At 36.7% G+C, this 15,949-nt stretch overlaps 1 protein-coding gene across 2 annotated transcripts in view; it reads left to right on the top strand.

Moving 5' to 3' along the window:
- TSC22D1 (TSC22 domain family member 1) overlaps positions 1–15,949 on the top strand; it is a 130,769-nt gene that overhangs the window by 93,162 nt on the left and 21,658 nt on the right. The window contains exon 2 of one of the 2 annotated variants that reach the window (XM_038569595.1): positions 10,999–11,122. The exons of the other annotated variant lie outside the window; for it this stretch is intronic. The gene's annotated coding sequence lies outside the window, so the exon portion shown is untranslated. The remainder of the gene's footprint in view (positions 1–10,998; positions 11,123–15,949) is intronic. 2 annotated transcript variants of the gene reach the window in all.

Here is a 15,949-nt window from a genome sequence, read left to right on the forward strand (position 1 = left end):
GTGGACTTAAGAAATCATTTAATATCTGATTACTAATGGCCTAATGATATTTATTTTTATAATAGTATAAATGCAGATGGAAAGATTGTTTTTTAAAAAACCTTGAAATAATTTAGATTTTAGTTGACGAATAGACAATGAGGGGTTATTTAAGATGTAATTTTTTTTTAGAGCTGGCTTGTGATGATTTTTCAAAGACACACTTTAGTTAAACCAAATAGAACTTATAACCCACAAATAAATATCCCATTGGAATTAATGGTTAATTGAAAATATTTTGGGTATGTAGGATACATTTCACCTCAATTATAGCATTAAGCAATCTTATTTGCCTACTTGTTTTGTGAGATTACTTGCCTCCCTGATGACTGGCTTTGGAAGTAACTTACTACTCTAAGTGCTTTTACATATATTGTCTCTTTTGGATCCTTGGAATAACTTGTGAAGGGAGGTAGGGCAAATATTTTTATCCTTATTTTACAAGCAAAGAAATTGAACTCAAGAGATAGCTACTTAAGGAAGCATAGCTACCTAGAATAGGTCCCAGTCTTTTGGCTCCTGTGTTTATATTTTTTATATATATTTAGTACATTTGAAGTATGCTCAGTAAATATTTGTCATATGAATTAGCAGAAATATTTTTCTTTTTAAAAAAATAATTTTCATCATAAAAGCAATGTATACTCATTAAGGATTTAACTAGAAATCTCTTTAATACAACTGATCATATTTTATCGGCAATTTAAAATCTGATCATAGACCCAGTCTGAATGAAGAAGGTTATCTAGAGAAATTTATGTCCAATTTTAGGGATAGGTAGGGAGAAAATTAAGTAAAGTGTTCATTTTATTAGAGTTAAAAGTTAAAAGGGGAAATGGAGTAAAAGGAAGGGCTGTGATAGAACTTTAAATGGTGGCAATTTGTTAAAACAAGAATTTGCAACAAATGAACTTCCAAACCTATGTTTCTTATGGAACTTACAGATGATACCAATATCCTTGTTTCTCCTGTAGCCACTTAGTGGATTATTTGGACTATGGACAGAAAAGATAAAAGATGGTAGAAATATTTATTTGCTTAATATTTGATAGTTTCATCATCCTTGATAAAACTTTTTGTTTTGTACCTCTTCTTACTATTGCCAGTCTTAAGTCTGTGTAGTACATGACTTTATACTATAAACACTTGCTGCACAATTAAATGTGGAGCTCCTTTGGGGAATGATTTTGAAAATGGAAGGAATGGGCAAAAAATAGGTACCTCGAAACAAAGTTAGTTGCCTTCCCAAATTCTATTATATTCTCTACATACTTGTTTGAAATATTTAGCAGTAGATCGTCTCTTTGTGTAACATTTTGAGGGTAAAGATTATGAATTTTTATGTTCTTTCCATATATGAACAAAAAGAGGTATTTGTTAAATGGATAAGAAGCGAGAGAAAAATCAGATATGCTAATGGATATGAGTATCTCGGGGGTTAATACCAGCATGCACAGTAAAAAATGCTGCTTTATGTGAAAAAAGAGAAGGTTGTGAGATAAGATAACCAGGATTTGTCAAAGAAGTAAATTCAGATGATGCTTTAGATCACAAAACTGGCAGTAGTTGCCCTTTGCTCTCTCCTGAAAGTTTTAACAATATAAATGCTTCTTAAAGTCCTCATTAACAGAAGAAAAAGTTTGGCAGGAAGATCTGAGTGTCTTTTCAGAAACACCTTTGCAGCTATTCTATTTGTATCTATAGAAATACCTATTCTGTTGGATATGGTGGTTGGGAACTCAAGCAGTCGGGCTGTGCCACTTAGGTTATTTGTCCTCAAAGCCTCAATGACCTTATTGCTAAATTGGGGATAGTAAGAGTACCTCCTTCGCAAGGTTAATGTGAGGATTATTAAATACGACAGATCAGATATAGTCCATAGCACAGATTTATAAGGAACTCTCAATAAATGTGAATTACTACAATGAGTAATATTCAACAGTTTTTGACCTGCATAAATAGAATTTCATATGATTCAATCTCATATTACGAGCATCATGGGTTTTTTTGTAATTTGTGTTCAAAATTTCACATTTGATTAAGAATAAACTTTCAGTCTTTTATACGTTAAAAGAGACTTATTTTTCACTTACTAGTTTTCTAAAAGGAATTAATTGTTAGAGGTTCTCTGAAAATGCCAGCAATCCTATATTTTTATCTGTTTTAAAATTAGCCTTATTTATGTCAACATGTCAAGAAACTTAATTCTTTGTTTACATTTGTTGAGGAGGCTCAATAATTTAAGAATTATAAAATATATGTAGTAAAGGTATAATTGAAATTTACTACATGTATTCCTACATCATAGTTTAAAGTTGATCAAGCAATGCTATGTTGTGGGCGGGAAAAATTTTACAGTTTCATTTATATAATATGGTTATTTAACTACAGAAAGAAAAGCATGATCCATAATTGATACAGAAAATTTACTGAGCATTCCAAGTGCTTTATGTTTGAAGAGAGAATTTAGTTTGACCTTACAATTTCTTTAAGTCAAACATTGGCAATTTGATAAATTTCTATAAACTTCAGGGGACATTAAAATTGATATTTAAGATTTTAAAATGCTATATTATTTTGACTTTTTTTAATAAAAGCACATTTTTTAAAAGCCAAATTTTGTTTTAAAATAAGTAGTGAAGTTAAAAAAAAAAAGTAAAAAGTAGTGAAGTGCTTTTGAATAGGAACCACAAGGTGGCAGGATTGTATTTTTGCAGATTCTTTTTGCTTTGATGTACAGCAAACCCCTGGTTATCTAAAATCAGAAGTTTTCCATGTGATTAACTGTTAAGCATTTTATATACCAGAACTTTTAAATTTTAACTTTTCCGGTGGAAAAATTCCTAAAGTACATTCCATGCTTTCCAGAATTCCCAAGCAGAAGAATAGAACTCAGCCTTTATCAGTGAGCCATTTGAATACCAGTTATTGGATTGTGTCAAGATGAAGTGATAACAGCTAAAGGTGGTGTGGAGGGAGTGAGGACTGGTCCCAGCAGAGACTGGATTTTTGTGCTCTCGAGCTGTGCCTGACGTCAGCCTGCCTTTTGCTTATCAACGTTTTTTCCTAATAAAGTGAAGTGAATCATGTCAAGTGCCAGACTCTGGCATGGCACAACATGGTTTTGTGCATGATGAAAAGCAAATGAAGGCAAACATTACCTTCTCCCAGGGGATTTTGTGACAGGTTGTTGGAGGGAAGGAAAATGAACTATGAGGCCTTGAAAATTTATCATCAGTGGCCCCTCTAGACAAGGAGGAATAGTAATGAGGAACATTAGAAACTAGAGTAACTATTTGCGTAGCAACTTTAAAAAATCTTTCTTATAATATTTTAGACTCAATTGGGCATACTTTATATGGATGAGATAATATTGATTACAACAGATATGTCTAGGTGTGTGTGCATTTCCCTGTTTTGCTGATCTATTCATTGGAGAGGTGTTCCCAGGCATTTTGTGTCTTTACTGGTGATTCAATAAGCATTGGGTAAAATCTTGAGCCTCTTGGACTTTTCAGTTTATTTCTGGATGCCGCTTTTTTTTTTTTGCCACAGCTTTTCCCTGCCCTCCCATATACTTGCAGGTCGAGGGTTGTTCTGTGTATCTGTTAACAAAAAAAAATTGGACTAATTGAGAGGTTTCCTTCTGGATTTCTTTCCTTCATTAATAATTTGCATATTTTTTGAATCTTTTAAAAGATACTATATATAGAGTTCATCAGACCAAATATCAGAGGGAATCAATTTGACCTCACATAAGCACTAAGAAAGCAGTTGTTGGGCTCAACTGATTAAGGGGAGAGGAGGAGGACGTGTGTTTCTCTGGCTGTCGCTAATGTTCATCTACCTGATGCCTGCCGCTCTTCTGCTCTCCATAGTGATCATCAGCTTCTGGAGGCCTGAGTGTTTGCCTTCATCTTTCATTCAGCCCTTCTGGGGTAACTGGAGACCTCTTATAAGCGGTCCAGAGAAGCCAAGGAAATGACTGATAAATTAACTCTACCTGAAATGGATATTAGCGCATAGACACTTGATCCATGCTTCTCAGTTCTCCTTGGTAGTAACAACTTTTTTTTTTTTTTTTAAACTTCTAGTAGATGAAGCGGTATAAGTTTTAGAACTAAAATATATGGATAAGTTTTCCTAACTTGTAATTTTCGACTGTATAAATTTTCTTCCCGGCAAGGTACTATATGTTTTTAAGTAAAAATAATCTTACTCAAAATTTGCAAAAGTGTTTTTGTGGATTATATAAAAGATTCATGGTTTAAGAACAGGCTATAAACCCTCCCTGTTGCATTAGAGCAGTTTTTGTGTAATTGTACACCCTGAAACTAACTTTGAGATTACCTGAAGGATCAGATGCGAGAGCTCAGCTGTGTTAACATCCTCTTAAACACTCTGCAAAACAAAGTATTAGCGAACGGCTCACCTGAGATGGTACCAAGTTTGAACATTTCACTCCAAGATAGCTAGAATCTCATTAAAAGGATTTAAAGAATTAGCCCACAATTTCAGTATTTTTCTGATTCTAAATGTAGTTTTAAGATCTATTTAATTCTTGTTTTGATGAAGGGATTTTGGGTTAAAAAATACATTGTATTGAATGAATTTTTTTAAGAAATTAGAGTTGGTAAAGGGGCAGTTAGTTACAGCCCTGGAATGCCAAGCTAAAGAGTGTGGCTTTATCCTGAAGGTAGTGTGTAATCACTAAAGGACTCTAACTGAATGACAGGCAAGAAAATTAAGAAAATTCTAAGAATTTAGCCTGGAAGCAGTATACAGGATGAATTTGTTTGGATCTGGCTGGATAGAGATTGGGATCAGATTGACCAGATGATATGGTGATAATCTGGAAGTTTTACATGGGTCTGGATTAGGTTGGTGGCAGTGGGACTAGAGAAAGAAAAGGGAGAGATAGTATCAGGGAAGAATTGATAAGACCTAGCAAATCGCTAAGTGTGTTTCAGAAAAAAAGTGTTATGTAAAATTTCTATTTCTGTCCGAGACAGAAGTCTCAGACATAAGCTCGTCTTCTACAGGAAAACTATTTCTGTACATTTAGTGTATTTCAAAGTCTTCATTATAAAGGAAATAATGCTACTTGATGTAAAGCTCAACAAGGAAGACACTGTTGATTTTGAGCCTGATTTCGTAGAATGATGGCTAAAAGTGACTGAAAGATCATGGTGTAGTGGTTCTCAAATAGTAGTAGCGTCAAAATCACTTGCTTTATTGGAAATGGGGGAGAATGTTCTCAAAGGCTGCAGAGTGTCATGGCTAAGAGCACGGAGCGTATGTCGGTCTATAGGTTTGAAAACGGGGTCCGCCCTTTACCATGGGCAAGCCACTTAATTTCTCTGTGTCCCAGTTAACTATTAGGGGTTCCAGGAACTAAATCAGATAAAACCTAGAAAATGCATAGGAGATTGCCTGGCACATTGTAAACACTGAATAAATGGTAGCAGCTGTTGCTATATTTCCTACGTCTTGGAGATTGCAATCCATACCTTTGACATTGGGCTCAGGAATCTATTTTTAAAATATCCCTACTCTGATCACCAAGTATGAAAACTCGTTGCAATCTGCTTTTCTACCTCCATATAATAGTGTTTAAACCACTCTATCCATTTTTATCCTTTATTTTGACGTTCCAAAGATGGCCATGTTTTTAAACAGTATGTGCTACTATTGTAGCACACTCGGTCAGGACTCCTTTTGAGGACCTTACCTAAATCCTTCTGGAAATTCCTCCCAGGCTCCCTCATTTCTCCCCACTCTGTCGCCCCAGTGGAACTGAGGCTCCTCGGTTCCAGCCCCGCAGGCTGCTTCTCCCAGAAACAGATTAGTGCTCCATTGGTCTTGAACCCCACATTCCAGCTCTGATTACTTCCAGCCCTCTCAGAAATATCCTTATAAATCTTATTGAGGAAAATAATATAGTCTTATTTACTAATTGCAATTGCAAAGTTTTTAAATGCATAAATATCAGTATTTTGCTTTTTTTTTTTTTTTTTTTCTTTCTTTCTTTATAAGACCTTGTTCTCTAATCCTTTGATTATGGCTGGTGCCTTCCTCTGGTTTAGTGGTTCTTAGCCCTGACTAAGCCCCGGGGAACTTTTAAAACCTACTAATGCTCAGGACTCAGATAGACCAATTACGTCAGAACAGGCCTGAGTATCTGTATTTGTGAAAAGCTTCCCACTTGACTCTTAGGTTTCGGTCTGGGCTGAGGAGCGCTGAAGTAGGCCCAGTCTCATCACCTGCCTCACCACAGTCTGGTCAGACAAAGGAGTGCTTCAGCCATCTGAGGTGAATACAGCTTCTCTAGTCTGGCCAAGTATTTGAGGCAGATAAAGAGGAAGCTTATGTAAGCCTCTCCATGTACCCCTGTCTCCATGCTTTAGACCTTTTATATGCCATTCCCGTGGTAGGTCAAGGTTACATACTCTCCGTTACATACTCTCCTAGAACTGCAAAGTTTTCCTCAATAGTGCAGGCGTTTCTTCTATACCATGATATGTATGTTCCTTAAAACCTCATTTTACAGAACTGCACGGGGAAAAAAATAAGGCAGTTTATGGAGAAAACAGAGTTGGGGCCAACCACTCAACACTCAGGCAGCTTTGTAGCCAGAGCAGTAAGCGAACAAAAAATTGGTACCGGCTCGATATAGCTGGAAGCTCTCCTGGTAGATATCAAAAATACACACACAAAAAAGTAGAGTGAAATGCCAGCAATATTTTAATGAGAGCAGAGGCGGCAGGTGCTAAGATAACGCAGAAGGCAATGGAGCTCCAAGCCAGTGGGGGCTGTGGCGAGGCTGGTACAGGAGGCAGCCAGGCTACCATGAGCTGGAAGCTGCACAGAGCTTGGGGAGCGGGGCGGGGGGGGGGGGTGCTCCTGATGGAAGCACTTGCTTTTAAGTTTTGTTAAATACAAACGAAAGGCCTCTTGCTGCTGCTATAGCAACAGAGTTGAGAGCTTTTTTTCCTTTCTTGTTACAGGTTGCAGTTCACTGACTGTTCTGACTCCCCTTGTGTAGGAAAAATCCCCCTGAATCAACAAAACTTTGGTGTTACCCTGACATCGTTTTTTCCGTCGACTGATCACTCGTGAACTAATTTGCCTTCCAGAAACACATGCATGTTGTAGCGAAGTGGACCATATACCACCATCTGTAATCCTAGACTAATTTGTGGCATGACTTGACTTAGCTTCTTTCTCACTAGAATGTAAGCTCCCTGAGGTGGGACTGGGACGCTTTTGAAATCTGGTCCCAACAGGCATTTCCTGAATAAATGAATGGATGAATGAATGAATGACTCAACTTTTCTAATATAAGTGGTGGGAGCAAGTAGAGATAGGAGCATGGAGTGTGCTTTTAAAAAATGAAACATGAGAGTGACCTAACCTTACAGAAAGTTTAGGAAGTCGAGGAGGAAATAACCCCCGAGCCTTTCCTTAGTCATACTCTAAAACAGTTATTATTATTACATGGCCTTTTGAAGTATATATATTCTATATTATAACATTATCCTAAAATTGAATGGCTTAAAACAATAAACATTATCTTACTCCCTTTCTAAGGGGCTGAGAATTTGGGAGAGACTTAGCGGGATGGTTCGGGATGGTTCTGCTTCAGGGTGTGTCATGAAGTTATAGTCAAAATGTCAGTCACAGCTACAGTCCTCACTGGGCTAAAGGATCCACCTCTAAGGTGGCTCACTCACACGGTTGGCAAGTTGATGCTGGATCTTGACAGGATGCACCTAAATCCCCTGCTACGTGGAACTCCCCATAGTCCTACATGACAGTCTTCATGGGCATGGCAGCTGGCTTCTCTCAGAGAGAATGATCAAAGAGACAGTAAAGGAGAACCCTTATTATGCCTTAGTCTTAGAAATCATACACCGTCATTTGTGCAATATTTTTCTCAGGGCAGCACTATTCACTATGGAGAAGAACGTTATAAGGGTATGAAAACCAAGAGGGGCGGGTCATTGGGGGCCATCTTGAAGGCTGGCCACCACACATATGTGTTCATGCTTATAGGTGTCATCATAGGTCATGCATAGTCTCTGTCTTTTTGTTCATTTAACATTGTATGTGTATTTTCTATGTTGCTTAGTTTTTCTATTATTTTTCATTGACTCTAACTCCCTAATTTCTTTTGTTTCTAAATACGAGATTATAGAACATGATAGTTAGACTTAATTTTTTCTAAAATTCAATTTAGCAGTCAATGAGGACTCTCTGTGCATAGCTAAGCATTTTAAATTTGCCAATATATTCTTTTTTTAAAAATTTTATTCATTTATTCATGAAAGACACACAGAGAGAGAGGCAGAGGGAGAAGCAGGCTCCACACAGGGAGCCCAATGTGGGACTCAATCCCAGGTCCCTAAGATCACGCCCTGAGCTGAAGGCAGATGCTCAACCACTGAGCCACCCAGGGATTTCCCCAATATATTCTTGAATATATGAAAATGTAAGCTATGTACATACATATAAAATACCTCAATTATGAGTATAGTAAGCAGTATAGAAAATGACTGATTTTTCTTTTTTTTTTTCATGATTTAATCTGTTCTGGCATTGTTCTTTGAAAATTACTATGATTGGATTTGCAGGTAAGGATTCTTTTAAACTTTATTAATCTTAAGGGCAAATGAATATAAATTTGCAAATACGATTTCTTTTTTTGTGAAATCCTCGAGTCAAATGCTACACATTTAAGGATTTAGACATATCTTTTAAAGGCCGTTTTGGAAGAGAGAACAGTTTTCTTTTTCTAAACTTCCTGATTAAATTCAGTAATCTGAATTTATTCTCATTGACCTATCTCTGGCTTCAAGTGTATAGTGTTCTTATAGGTTGGCTGTTTAGCCATCTTAACTTCAGAAGTGCACCTAGTCTCTGAGCTGCAGTTTAATTAGAACTATTGTTTTTATAATTCTGGATAGACTGAAGATTAATATGTCAGAAAATTTGTGAATATGTCATGAGTTGAATTTTATTTATAGATGTCAGATCATTACCACTTTTCAAAGAAGTTTTCATGGGCTTTTAAACTAAAATTCTGTAATTTTAGGAAATTACACATAGTTTTTATATTCATTTATACTTTCTTTAGGCTTATACACAGAAGGTGAAGTCCGTTTTGTTACTTTGTCAAGTAAAATTGATCCCTTTGGTCTAACACTTGAGCAATTCATGTGCAGGATTTTCTTATAGGATCAACTTTAGTTTTAGGATTAGTTGGGGGAAGGACTAAAATTATTAAGTGAATTTCTTTCACTGAAAAGAGTGACATGATTTCAATTATTTTTTAATTTCTCAAGGTCTTAAATATACATCTAAAATCTTGTTTATAATTATACATTAACTTGCTTTTTATACATTATATATATTTTATATATAAGCTTTGCTTTTCACAGATAACAGAACTTCTAAATATTTCCAGACACATTTACCATCTTAATGGACATTATATTACGTTACATTATATTGCAATGGTTTCTTTCCTTGTTCCTTACTCTCTTCCATTCCAGTTTTAGAACTTTTTAAGTTACTTTTTGTCCTTTTGCCGCTCTCTCTAAATTCTTCACATCCTCTTTTTTCATGTGGAAATAGTCTCTATCAAGTTCTTTAAACATCCAGATAAATACCATAAGTAGGGTAATTTTCAATATCTTGTAACTTACAATAATAGACTGTTAAGCTCTATTTATATATTTCTACATTGTATGAGGTTTATTTTTATTTGGATTTTTGTGTTGTATTTGTGCTCATTGCATTTGCAGGCTTGTAAATGACTTGTTGAAGTAGATGACCCATCTAACTAAAAGTAGTATGGGCCAGAGTATATCTTGAACATTTGCTATAATCACAGAGAAACACTCAGAAGGCTTGCTAGAAATATATCATTACTGCTTTCTTTTGTTGTGCAGAGTCTGCTCTTACTTTCTATAAAAGAGATTAAAGGAGGCTGTTATGATACAGAGCTTACAGAGCCATGTTTTCTATTATGCATTACCTTTCTAAAAATGCCTATATGTGAAATAGATATTTAATGTTTTATGACTTGAACAAAACAAGGTACTTAGTTAAATGATAGTAATTGTTATTTTGCCAAAATAGTAATATTCATGTATATGTATGTTGGCAATCTAGGAATCACTGGTCTGGATTATTTTTATTGTATGATGGTTTCTGTGTAATACATATACTTATTTGTTATAGTGATAGAATCATTTAAAGTAATGATTATATTTTGATAACTTGGTTTCCTTTAAAATCACTCCCCAAATGCCTTCACAGGCTAAGAGCCTTTACCAGAATTTCTTCCTAGTCTTTGCTCTTGTCCTTCCTCGTTCAGCCTTCATTCTGTATCTGGAATCACCTTTCTGAAATCCAGAACACGCTCCTGTAGTAATGCCTTCAGTATCTGCTCTCGTTTCCTAGAGGCAGGGTTGATATTTGGCTGCTTTGCACTAGGAGGGTGAAATTGGCTATTTACAACCAGCATCTATTCTGATTGCCTGGAGCTCACGTGTTGTGGGGTAAATTTCTGATTCTTTAGCAGTGTTTTCAAGATCTGGGGTAATCAGAATATCTCTGAATACTTCTGCCTCCATTTTCTTCCATTCTGTGATTATTTCAGATGGCCCTACTTCTTGGGCATCTTCCACAAAGATGCTGTGCCTTTCTGCCTGTTTCGTACATGCTTTTCATTTTCCTTGAAATTCTTTCTTTTTGGGGGGCTGATGATTGTAAGATTATTCATGAAGATTCAATTTGGGAGAAAATTCCTTTTTGTAACCTTTCCTGACTACCCAACACCTACAATCCTCCCCCAGCCCCCTCTACTTGTTTACCTCCTTCTATGCTCTCCTTGGTACCTGTGGCACCTAAGATGTCATACTTATTACTTTGCACTTTATTTATTGCTTGCAGATATACCACCCTTCCTGGACTATGGAGCTATCACAGTGCTTAGCCCAGATTATCACCAAGGAAGTACTTTCGGTGAAGTGGAAATTGGTTTTTTGAACCAGGCAGACCTGAGTCCAAATTTCAGGTCTGTCATTTAACAGCAGTGGTTGAATTAAGTTCTCCTCTGAGTTTGCTCCTCTGTGTATGTGATGATAATAGAGATGAGATGACTATTAAACAAGATGATATGTAGAGTGCTTAGTGCATTGCCTGGTGCATAGTTGTTCAATTTTCCTAGTTAAATTCAGTTTAAAAGTTTTGTCTAGCCTTTTATTTTTCTCTTTGAACAACTTTTTCTCTTTTTCTCTTTTTTCTCTTTTATTTTTCTCTTTTATCTGTAACAAGAATACAGTTTTTATCTGAAAACATTTCTCCCTTCTAGTGCTCTGTGATAAAACTGAATGATGAGTTATATTATTAGTGCTGCTAAGGAAAAACACTGTTTACAAATTTCGACCAGCTTTTTAGAAGAAGAGCTGCTTCACTCTTTAAAGGGAGCCCAGAGACTAGCCCAGTTCCAGGCACAAAATGTTTGTGAAATAATATGCAATAGATATCTGTGGCAGGGAACTATCGTGGGAAAGAAAGACTGTCTTCCCTTCCTTGTTCTGGGCATGAAGTCACTTGATTTCTTGCTGGAGAAACAGGCATACCACAATCATGGGGGAAAGAAAGACATAGAAGCTGATGGAGAGTTCCCCCTCCTTAGCTTTTCCTTGAGGAGAGACTAAGATGGTACAAACAGCCTTTTTGAAGGAGGCTGCCAGGACTGTTGCATAGTTTGAGACATTGAATAAATTGATGAGGGAAAAAAAACATATAAAAGAAAAATATTAGGAATTACTATGTGAACTAATTCAACAAATCACAGAGATTAAAGTAAAACTTGAGTTGTCCTTTTACCAAAACAAGGAAATCTTCTTTGGTTCTTGGGATGATTATTATGATTCTTTCTTAGGATTATTATCATACGGTTAGGGAACAATAAATCGAGTCCTATAAGGTGATTCTCAAAGCTGAAACATTTTCTTTTAGATACAGTCTGTAACAATACTGCTTATGTAGGCTATTTTCAAGAAGTTTTCTAATTTAAAAGGTAAGTGGAGAACATGTGTTGACCTCTTTTGATTAAACTCAAATGACTGAAGCAGAAAGTAGTTCGGAGCACAAGGTTCGAGCCTTACCTGCTCACGTTATTGTTGCAGGAAATACCAGGTACTTTGCTTGTATTATCTTCTCATTTTACATAGGAAGAAATAACTTTTGGAAATTTGAATTAAAGTCCAACTCCAAAGCTCAAAATCTGATTATTACTCTTTAAAGTTGCATTTAAAGGGGCGCCTGAGTGTCTCAGTCTGTTAACTGACTCTTGATTTCAGCTCAGGTCATGATCTCAGGGTCATGAGATCGAGCACTACAACAGGCTCGATGCTGAGCATGGATCCTGCTTGACATTCTCTCTGTCTCCCTCAAATAAAAAGTTGCATTTAAAATGTCAATTTTAGGGATGCCTGGGTGGCTCAGTGGTTGAGCGTGTCTGCCTTCGGCTCAGGGTGTGATCCCGGAATCTTGGGATTGAGACGCACATCTGGCTCCCCACGAAGAGCCTGCTTCTCCCTCTGCCTATGTCTCTGCCTCTTTATCTGTGTCTTTCATGAATAAATAAAATCTTTAAAAAAAATTTTAAAAGGTCAATTCTAATCTGGGATTAAATAGACTTTGAGCTTTACAATTACATATCTAGATTTAAATGACCAAAATAATATCATAGATACTTTTAAGGGTTCTTTGGAAGCGACATTTTAATTGGAATTAGAAAGAGTAAGCCAGCATCATTTTGGCTTTACTTCTCTTAGGCCATATAGAATCTTGCTGTTAAGAGAATGTGGAGAATTTTTGCTGGTACCAGAATCTTAGAAACATTGGGAGGCTAAATGTGATAGAAATTGTGAATCAAATAATCAAAGCCTTCACTAATCTGTTTAAAAAATGAAAGTAGGTCCTAGAACTTTTTCTATTTTGAAATAAGGAGACCTTGAAATCCACAGAAACTTAATTTTCCAAGTCCACCAATAATATAAGACGGCATGGGGGAGACTTAGATCAAATGCATACATTTAAAATAGATAACCTGCGTCATCAAAATTGAAAATTTGATCCAGTGTAGATCCTCCTCCTTCACTTTACTTCCCATACCATCCCTGGAAATCCTGCAGTTCCCTCATCTGTACTCTGCCTCTCCCTACCACTGAAGTCTTTGGAAATTATAAAGATATTTGAAGCTACCAAGCCAACGACTGCTGACACTAAAAGAAGCAGCTTCAGCAGGATTTGGAGATTTCCAGTAAAGGTCTTGGTTTATAGATAGTGCTTTCTCTTTGATTGGGAGGAAGGTTGTTCCTGTTTGTTTGCTTCCGTTGGCTCTTCAGTCTATATCCTCAACAATCTTCCTGTTTCTTCTTTTTCTTTGGAGCTTGTTCCTCCTGACTTCACGTGAGGTTGCTCTAGCCATGCAAGTTTCCTTTATTTTCATGGGTTATCTTTGGTGTCCACAGCATGGATTCTTTTATTCATCTTGCTCTAGAGAAATTACATGTTCTTTCCTTTAAAAGGAAAGAACCTTTCCTCTTTCCACCTTCACCTCAATATTTAAAACCTTTTTTTTTTTTTCATGCACTGCTGGTGCTTTTGAATCAGAGTGATTAGACAGGTTTAGAATGTTGAATGAGTGCTTTTTTATATAGAAAAATTGACATTTGCCAAAGAGTGACAAAATAGAATCTTTGTAACACAGGAAACATGGTGGACTGACATGCCTGGTATACATTTGAGATATGTGTGTGTGTGTGTGTGTGTGTGTGTGTGTGTGTGTATGTGTGTGTGTGTATGTGTGTGTGTGTTTTTTTTTCTAGGCGACTTGGTTCAGCTGGTGCGGCTTCCTACTTTCACCTCGCGTTTCTTGAAGACATAGGCATAAGCAAAACATGAAGTGTGCGTTATCCTCAAATTGTTCTTTAACATATATATATATTGTTCTGGAACAAATTCGTGTTCTCCAAACAAGCTTTAAAACAGAACAGATTGTACTTGATAGGCTCTTTTAATTTAAAAAAAAAAAAAAAAAAAAGCATGTTCTGTAGTTCTAGGAAATTTTTTTGAATTATTTTATGCTACTTTGCTCCCCTTCATATCCTCTGCTCTGTTTCTGAAATTCCTGTCGTTCAGATGTAAGCCCTCCTAAACTGCTATCTTTTCTTTTCCTCATTTTTCCTTCTTTGGTATTTTGTTTTAGTTCTTAGATATTTCTTCAACTTTGCTTTCCATTTATTCTAGTGAATTCTCACTGTGCTCTCATAATACCCATTTTTCAATTTCTAGGAGCTCTTTTTGGTGTTCTGTTATTGTCTTCCTGCCATCATTATATATCCATGCCTTTCAGGACCTTTAAAGTTTCCTCGTTTCCCTATACTCCCCTGTTTTCTCCAGGTTCCTTTTTTTCCTGAGTGTTGGGTATGTTAGAGGATGGTTGGCCCTTTGCTCAGTTGTTCAGCTGTGTAAGATCGGGACAGGATAAGGTCTGTGTTTCATATAGACTCTCATCTCACTTGCACAATGAGAAGCATGTGGTTTCGAGTATTGAATTCTTTAATGCATATCAGCTATCTTCTGGACTTCCTTTGACATTTGCTTAAGTTCCAACTGGATGAATTAAACCATCTTTTTTTTTTCTGGTCCCCCAAACTGTTGAAATTGACATCTGCCCTATTTCTTCGGCCCTTGTGTGTTTACACTGGATTCTCTATCTCTTTAGTGGTTTGTAGGTGGAAACAGATAAAATGTGCGTGTTTTATCCACCCCATTTACTCAGAAGTAGTTTTAAACAGCTTTGTTGTAGAAGAAAGTAAATTCTAAGATTCTCATGGTTTCATGAAACTTGTCCAAACCAAGACTCAGAAAAGAGCTATCATTGCCTATCTAGTGCTTGAACTTTGGAGGCAGATGATTTTACAGAGGGCACCATTTACTTATTATCAAACATGGGGAAAGATTGAGTTTTTATTGAAAAGTGAAAAGTGCCCCAAAATACTCTTTGAAGAAACTAGGGGAGTACAAAGTGGAATGTAATACTTATTACTGCATTGCTTTCAAGTGCATACCATACTTCTTAAATGCTCTGTGTATCATAATTCTGATCTTAGTAAACATTCTCCACCCAGAGGAAGGAGGACAAGATACCAAAGCACGGGCCATCTCCTTCATCATCTATGGCTTACTGCATGTTCCTGTGATGCTTGACTTTGTTGGGACTCTTGAATATTCGATGGGCATGTCTCTTACCTGTCTTCTCCATTTGAAGAGCCCTTCCGTGACTAATTCTTTCATTTCTTTCAGGTCTTTACTCAAAACACACTTTCTCAGGGAGGCCTTCCTTGACAACTTTGTCTGAAAGTTTACCCTCTCCAATATTGCTTCCGTTCGGCAGTTTGTCCCCCCACATCATCACTATTTCACATACTATGCACATGCCTGTCGTGCTTCTCCTTTAGCCCCACCTTGAGTGTGGGTTCCACCAGGGCAGGGATTCGGTTCACTGCTGAATGCCCAGTACCTGGTCCAGAGCAGGGGTTCAGTATATATAGATGTTCGATTTTCTTCCCTTTTTCAGCTATTTCCATATTCCGGTGATAACCAGTCTATCCAGACTGGGGATTACAAAAATGTGGGGGTGTCTGTTATGTTAATACCACAGAAATATTTTTTGCTTTTCCTAGTGGCAATAAGTCTGGCCTTAACCAAGCCCCACAACTCCTTTGGGCCTCGGTTTCCTCATCTGTATAAATGAGGACAGTAATGGTACCTAGATGAGAGAGCTGTTGGGAGGATAAATGAGTTACATGTAATGGTCTTGGAA

This window comes from Canis lupus, chromosome 22 (genome assembly GCF_011100685.1).
Source record: "Canis lupus familiaris isolate Mischka breed German Shepherd chromosome 22, alternate assembly UU_Cfam_GSD_1.0, whole genome shotgun sequence".
Taxonomy (NCBI): Eukaryota; Metazoa; Chordata; class Mammalia; order Carnivora; family Canidae; genus Canis; species Canis lupus.